The sequence below is a fragment of the Sebastes umbrosus genome, chromosome 14, assembly GCF_015220745.1.
Source record: "Sebastes umbrosus isolate fSebUmb1 chromosome 14, fSebUmb1.pri, whole genome shotgun sequence".
Taxonomy (NCBI): domain Eukaryota; kingdom Metazoa; phylum Chordata; class Actinopteri; order Perciformes; family Sebastidae; genus Sebastes; species Sebastes umbrosus.
The window spans coordinates 22,677,376-22,685,332 of record NC_051282.1 but is presented as its reverse complement, the minus strand read 5'-3'; the positions used below and the strand labels follow the sequence as shown (position 1 = coordinate 22,685,332).

The window sequence follows — 7,957 nt, the reverse complement described above, 5'->3', positions numbered from 1 at the left end:
TGAAAGCGAGGGGAGGCTTCTTTGTTCGTTTTCGCCCTTGCCCTCCATTTTCAGTCGTGTCTCTTTCTCCGAGCCTCGGAGCGTAGAGTGAGATACACTGTGACCCAGCTTGTCTGCCATGCATTAAGAGGTGTGTCGGAGGTTTCTTTCGGGGCAGGGATTGCAGGCAGGTAGTCTCATGTGGTTTGCTGGACCAACGAAGTGTTTACCCAGCCCCCGTCTGCAGAGAGAGCCAGAGCATCAGGGTGGAGTCGTACTGTGACTAACAGGCTCTTATGGAGGCTTTCCCAACAGCATCCTCCACTACCCTGCCTCACTGTAAGAGATCCAGGTTAATCCTCTCTGCCTCTTTGTCATTTGGCGTATAATGCATCTGCTTAAATTGCCTGGTTTGTGTTCAAAAGAGAGGGATGATGAAATAGGGTGCATTTTCAGTCCTCCTAAATGCTTTTTGCTCTCAGTTATTTGGCTGAAATAAATACAGGTTACAGTACAGTCTCTAAGTATTTGGACGGTGACACATTTTCAATTGTTTTGGCTCTGTACTCACTGCACATTTGAGCTTGAATTATAGCCAACTGTGCAGTGGCTTTGTGGTGAAAGTGCGTTTTTTTTATATCCATATGGGGAGGACAGTGTTGAAATCGTAGCCTTTTCATCGTCCCACTGCTTCAACAAATCAGGAAGCTTTATAGAAGATAACTAGCTATAGATGTGTTGTTCATTTGTTCAACTGTTAACCCAGATTTCTCACTTACCCTCGGTGGTATCTAGCCTTCCAGACAGATCTGGTTTTACTTGTCCAGGTTTTGCATCCGTTAACTTCATTTGTGGTGCTCAAAGGAAAATGGGAAATGACATTAAAACAATTCTGCAGCAACATGTCTTTCCAAAAACGGTGTCCTGGTTCCTGTAGATAATCCACACCTCTCACTCTGAACACTTTTCACTGAAGCTACTTTATCCTGCAGATAAATGAACAGTGTACATTGTGTTCAGTGGATTATCCAGGACACCGTTTCTAGAAAGAGATGATGCTGTTGAATTTCTAAAATGAAATTTATTTGAATGTGTGAAGCAGCACAAACCTGCGTTGTATTGGAGAAACTATCTGCACATACTGTAGGTTGTTTTTTTGGTGATGTGGGTGGATCAACCTTGACTTGTGGATGTTTACATCCTTATGTGGTGAGCAGAGCTGAACTTGTTAAACCAGTATTGACGTTAACTCCCCCAAATGTTAACTGAAAGTCAGCACTGCAACCTCACATCCACCAATTCAACTCTAATCCAGTGTACTTTGGTACACAGAGACAAAACAACAAGAAATGTGTCACTGTCTAAATATTTAAAGACTGCACTGTGCACAGGGTAGATCAGTGGTTCCCAAAAGGGGGACAGATAAATGTTAGGGCCGAGGACCCCCCAGAGGTTCCTGACCTTTCAGGCTTGTGACCCCTTAAAACAAAGATATGTCTCCTTCTTTAGAGGCCGAGAGGTCAAAGTAGCCACAAATTCACAAACTTTTAAGATTGGATAAAATTCTGAAATTCCTCTTTTTGCAGAAATATGTTTTTCTACTTCTCTATTCTCTAAAACATCGCACAACAATATTAAGAACCACTGTGCTAGATAATTAAAGAGATAAGGGAATTTTTTTTTTTTTTTTCTTAATTGACTTTAATTTAATCTTTTTTTCCATGAGAAATGCTGATACCGTCTCCTCTCAGGCCTCTTCAAATCCTTCAAATTAAACAATCGGAGACACAAAAATCACTCTTTAATAAATTGCTCTCACTCAGGCTATTAGATTTGATAGATTAGATTCAACTTCATTGTCATTGCACAGAGTGTACCAAGACAACAAAATGCAGTTTATCATCTAACCAGAAGTGCAATAAGTTTGTGAACCACTGCAGTGCATTATTGTATATGTTACATCAGTGCTGATGCCAGCAGGGGGTAGCATTTAACACCCTCGTTGGTAGTTCAGGTCCTAGTGGACATCATTAGTCAAGTTCATGAGACATCCAACACCCAGTTAAGAGACCTGATGATAAAACTCTTAATTGGAGGGAAACTTAATTTGACCAGAACAAGGCTCTGTGAAACTGTCTATCTTAATGTGTGTGTGCAGACGCTGCTCCTTCCTTTATCTGCACATCAACCAATTAAGACCTTCACAAAAGGGAAGGGGGGTCGATTCCAGCAAGTCTGCGGCTACCGCTCACACGTCTGGAATAATTTGCCCTTCAACTTCAATCGCCTCTCGCCAGAGGTAACAATCAACCGGGCCCAGTCTTGCCATCTCTGCTTACACATCCTAATTATCTCTCTTGTAAGGGCTTATTATTTTTCATAATCCATTAAGATAGTCTGAAAGTGTAATTACTCTTTCAGTCTCGTCATGCATAGAACAGGAAGTGCCTACTGACCCCTAAAAAAAAAAATTAAAGATTTAAAAAAACGATTCTTATCTGTGGTTTACTCGGGTTTAGAGTCCCAGGAGGAAAGAGAACGTTCTCATCTCTGATGTAAAGTACTGTTAACTCTCTGAGATTTGGATAAAGAGGCCTGAAATATCCAGCACCCGTCTTCTTTAACAAATTCAGCTGCTAGTATCGTGGTTGATCACTCACAATGGGAGAAAAATGGCAATCTAGCTTCATGGTAAAAGACTCAGACATGCTTTTAGTTTGTTACAATAGAAGCTAGGAAAGAAAAGCAACACAGCCCATTCATAAAAACTGACTAATAAACAAGGAACATTATTTACACTAATAACTGGACCAATATCAGGTGTAGTGTAATATAACCTTATTAATGTCTGGCAAATATACTGTAGGTGTTGGATAAAGAAATCAGTGAAATGGATCCAAAAGTGAAAGTTTAGCCATTCATAAACTAGGAGAAACATTGGTTGAAAAAACAATCTCACCTCGAAATAAATTTCATAGCTATCTAGAGCTTTCGATCATATCACATGATCTTCATCGGCAGACGGAGTTTGCTCACTTGTCATTGAATTTTATATGTTCAAATTTCCATTTTTTTCTGAGCACTTAAATGACATCTCATCGTCTCATGTTGGCGTGAATGTTGAGGTTCAACGGTTGACAAAACTAATTTAAAGGTCCAATTACTAACTACTCTGGAAGTTTTGATCATATTGAATTCATGTTCATAAAAAAGTATGTTTCAAAGGTCAAGAATGAACTTTCATATTACATTTTTCAAGCCAAAGTGGACGAGAAATTCAAAGTTAAAGTGCTCAGAAGAACTCCATGTCAATTCCTTGACAGCTGGGCAAACTCAATCTTCTGATAAAGATAATGTGATATGATCGAAAGCACCAGAACAGCTATTAAATGGACCTTGAAGTGAGAACGGTTTGTCAACTGCTGTTTCAAAGGTCAAGAATGAAGTTTGAACCCTAAAATGAGTAGAAACATGATAAAGAAATAGTGAAAATTTATTGTTAAAGTGGCAATCTCTAAGATTGTCATTTAAATAAATGTCTTTAAGTAACTATCTATCGTCAAATGAGGTAACACAATGTTGGTTGAGCCTATGGCGCACTGATGAAAGTATTGCAATATTTATATATTTGCAGTAGTATTATTATTATGAAATGGGTGTCTGTGGCGTCCCTGGGTTTCTTGAAAGGCGCTATATAAATCCAAATTATTATTATTATTATTCCCAGAAAAATGAAGTATTTCTCCATTGTATACACACAAAAAAGAACTATGCTAACTAATTTTGAAAATTTGAAGCTCGGGTACATAGAAATATGTTTTTTGTATTCTATTTCTATGTCCATTTATCAACAAAAAAACTCCAAACTGCTAAACCCTGAGCACAATTAAATTTTTTTCCACTCAAATAGAAAACCAACATGGACTGAAATCTCAAGGATTGCCACTTTAAATTGAACACGTTTTCTATTTATCATTGCACAGTCGTTTCCTTAATGTATTCTATTGTGTACATATAATATACAGTGCATATATTAACATAGGCTACAGTGTACTAGATCTACTTATATAACGATGGGTGACACATTAATGGAAAAAAACTGAATAAATGAATTGAGAAACAAAGCCAACGCAGGGCAGGAGGGTGTCATTGAAACTGTTTGAGTATTAATATTATGTGAATAACTTGCTTTGGCCTTCACAGTCACTAGATCTCAACTCAACTTAACATCTACGGGAGATTTTCAAGCGGCATGTTGGACAAGAAAACACCAATTGACGGAATATATTATGCAAGAGTTCAACAGACTTGGAGAATCAATGCGTAGATTGTGGCTCTGGTTGTCCGTGGTGGGCTTACTGAGACACTCTTGGTTTTCCTTTAATTCGCTATCTGCATGCATACATTTGCTTTGACACCTCTTAACTGTATGACTGATTATCTGCTGTCATTGTTAATCCAAGTCAAGAAGGCAAATGTATGCCTTTACTCTGCGACAGAAGGAATAAGCTCAGACTCATATTTCAGAGTGTTGCACTAAGCGTTTTAGCATTAATACCTCGCAAATTAAAAACAGAAGAATATGGTAAGGCTAATAAGGCTTCCGCCTATAATAATCCTGTGGAAAATTGGCTGGATGGATAAAGGCAGATAAGATTGCTAAAGCATAAAGCTTTTATTTTCAACCCTGGAGATTGTTTAATCCCTGTAAAACTACGCTCATTACCTCGGTGGAAAAAAAGGAGAGATTTCCTTAATTAAGTTGTTAAGAAACCAGCAAACCCTGCAGCTGTCTGCGACCACAGCAAATTTCATTTGGGAGAAAGACTGTGATCGACTGACTGTGTGTGTGTGTGTGTGTGTGTTTGAAAGACGAATGAAAATAAAATACTCTTCAGTCATTCTTCACTTTTAATGAGTTTCTGTGGTGTTGCAAATTGCTGAACTTAGTCTGAAAAGCGTGAAGTGATGAGCCGATACCCCGACACATTAAAGCCTATTATACTATGTATTAGAATACAGATTCTTCATAAGCAATACACATTTCTGTATTGTTAGTTCTGGGCTAACAATCCCAGAGCAAATTTGATGTGGTATTGATATTCTTGGCTACAAAGATGTTTGATTTTTATTAAAAAAAGTTGTGAAAATGTGACATATTTGTTTGGTTTATTACAAAAGTGAAGTTCATACAGATCTAGTCTCACTATATCCATGTTTTTACATTAGAGGCTGTTGATGATTACATTGGAGTCACTGTTTTTTTTCTTTCTTACTGGTAAGATAAATACAAGACCTTAACAGTTTTGAAGACAGTTTCAGATTTGACAACAGGCTATTATATTCAGCTGAAGCAATAAACAAATAGAAGTCATATTACATCTGTTCACACTGAATCAACTTGTTTTTTCAGTTTATTAGTTTTCACATTTAGAAAAAAAACATTTTGTATATATAAGTACAGAAAAACATTTTTTGTGAAGGAAACAGACGAACGTAATCCAGTATAATAATATGATAATCATATTAAAATCATAATAGTACTTAATCAAATTGTTAAACCATTTCCCAAATTATTTAAGTACATTTCACATCACATTGCTCATCATTCATCATCATAAAGCAGTTTTATTGTGAGATTCGTTTATTTATATTTTTCTTATATTCTATCTTATATGCTTTTATTTTCTACTCAACAACCACTTCCTGCCGCCATTGTGTGTCTAACGGTAGTTTCTTTTCACCAGACAGACCTGCAGGTGGCAGACTTTGTTTTCATTTATGGTGGATACAAGCTCAGAAAAGATTGTCTGTATATTGTTTAGCTAAATGACGCTTTAAAGTGTACTTTCCAATGCATCATTTAAGGATGAATTTATGTGGAAGACGACGAGAAGAAGGATTAAAACGTCGAGCTGTGAGGCAACAGGTGAGCTAGCTAGCACTGCTAACATTAGCTACAATTAAGGTTTCGACCGCAAGGAAACAAATGAAGTTCCAGTGTAAAGGGTTTGGTTGAACGACATGTTTGCAACAGGTTTTAAGGTAGGTTGATAGGTACGCTTTCTATCCTAGCAGCTTTTGCACATATTTATGGAAAGTTTATCCCTTTTCTCATTTTATTGTCTTTTTATTTTGTCCTGATATTTCAGTGTTTTTTATATTGTTCTTGTGGCCTTCTTCTTTTTGCTGGGTCCTGATCCCAGTAAGCCTTTTGAGTACTCTTTGTCATGTTTTTGGTATGTCTGTCTGTCTGTTGTCTGTGCTCTACCTTATTGTCAATACAGACCATCCTCTATTTTTGCTGCAAAACAAATCTACCTAACCCGGGGTCAGCATCCTTTACTATCAAAAGAGCCATTTTAGGCAAAGAAAAAAAACATTTGAGCATTGTGATGAAGGTAACACAGTTTATAGTCTAAGTATATAGTATATAAGCCTAATGCAGTGAGGGCCAAAGTGCAAATGTATTACAGAGTATTAGGGCTACATTGAGGGAAAAAACATCTGAGATTTCGAGATTAAAGTCATAATATAACGAGAATAAAGTCATAAGTTTACGAGAAAAAAAGAAAATAACACGTAAAATTACTACTTTATAATATTATGGCTTTATTCACATAATATTTCGACTTTTTTTCCCGTAAACCTATAACTTTATTCTCGTAATATTATGACCTTATTCTCGAAATTTCAGATTTTCTTTTTTCCTAAATGTGGCCGTAATACTCCGTCGTACATTAGACCTACAACAATGCTAAATAAAATTGAGAATGTAAACAAAAAAACAGTTATTCATTTCCACTTATTTAAAAAAAAAATCACAAAGAGCCACTGGAGAGGAGCTAAAGAGCCACATGTGGCTCCAGAGCCGCAGGTTGCTGACCCCTGACCTAAGGGTACAAATAAAGTCACCTGAACCTGAACCTGTCGTTTGGTGGGTGTGTCAGAGACCCAAATGAGCAACGACGCCCGCCATATTAGAAAAGGCTGTAAATAAGCTGGACACAACTTGCTATAATGGCTGTTGTATACACACTGATGCACATACTGCGTCATACATTGTGGGAATTGTATAAAACGTTAAGTAGATATGTGATATCAAAATAAATTCACGAGTAACGTAGCTAAGTACATTGTTACTTATTTAGTCCTTGTTGCGCCTGGTGGCACATCGGGCAAGGACTAAGGATCTCCACTCATCTCTGTTGTTTGCGTTCTTCTCAATGCTGTTCCAGCTGTATCCTCTCGTCTTCATCTCTCCTTCGATGGTTCGCCTCCAGGTTGTTTTGGGCCTCCCTCTTTTGCGTTTTCCCTCTGGTGTCCAACGCAATGCAGCTTTTGTCATGTCATCAGACGGTTTCCTTAATTCACATCCAAGCCATGTCCATCTTCTTCTTATCAATATTGTTTCCATGTCCAAGCACCCTTTTGTTTTGTGTAGTTCATGGTTTGTAATCTTCCCAGGCTAGAATATCCTCATGATCTTTCTGAGGCGGAGGTATTGTGAAAGCTGGAAAGCTTGCCTATGTCTCTTTCAGTCATTCTCCAGCACTCAGCTCCGTATAGAAGGACAGATAGTACACAGCTGTTGGTTAACTTTATCTTGGTGTTTCTAGTTATATGTGTCGACTTCCAGATGTTTCCAAGTCTTAGAAATGCTGTCCTTGCTTTTCTTAATCTGGACATAATGTCTTGGTCAGCTCAACCTTCTGATGTTACCTGGCTTCCGAGGTTTGTGAAAGATGACGTACATGTCAGTTGTTGTCATGTCGAGGCTGAATGTACCCCAAGTGTATTGCAAGGAACACTAGTTAATATTAATTAAAGCTTAATAATAACTATTTATAAGAAGAGAGAGATAACTAGTTGCTCTGTGTGCTCGACATAGATCAGAAACGTGTCTGGTGCTCTTGGAAAACAAGGAAAAATCAGGACAAACAGGAAGGCAATCCAGGCATAGAGCTCTGAAGACATA

General features: G+C 37.7%; 1 protein-coding gene across 1 annotated transcript in view; it reads left to right on the top strand.

Annotated features, from left to right (window-relative positions):
• The first annotated feature begins 5,752 nt into the window (after positions 1-5,752).
• The window catches only part of asic2 (acid-sensing (proton-gated) ion channel 2), a 393,767-nt gene continuing 391,562 nt past the window's right edge, over positions 5,753-7,957 (top strand). Inside the window, exon 1 of the mRNA XM_037791131.1 lies at positions 5,753-5,908. The gene's annotated coding sequence lies outside the window, so the exon portion shown is untranslated. The remainder of the gene's footprint in view (positions 5,909-7,957) is intronic.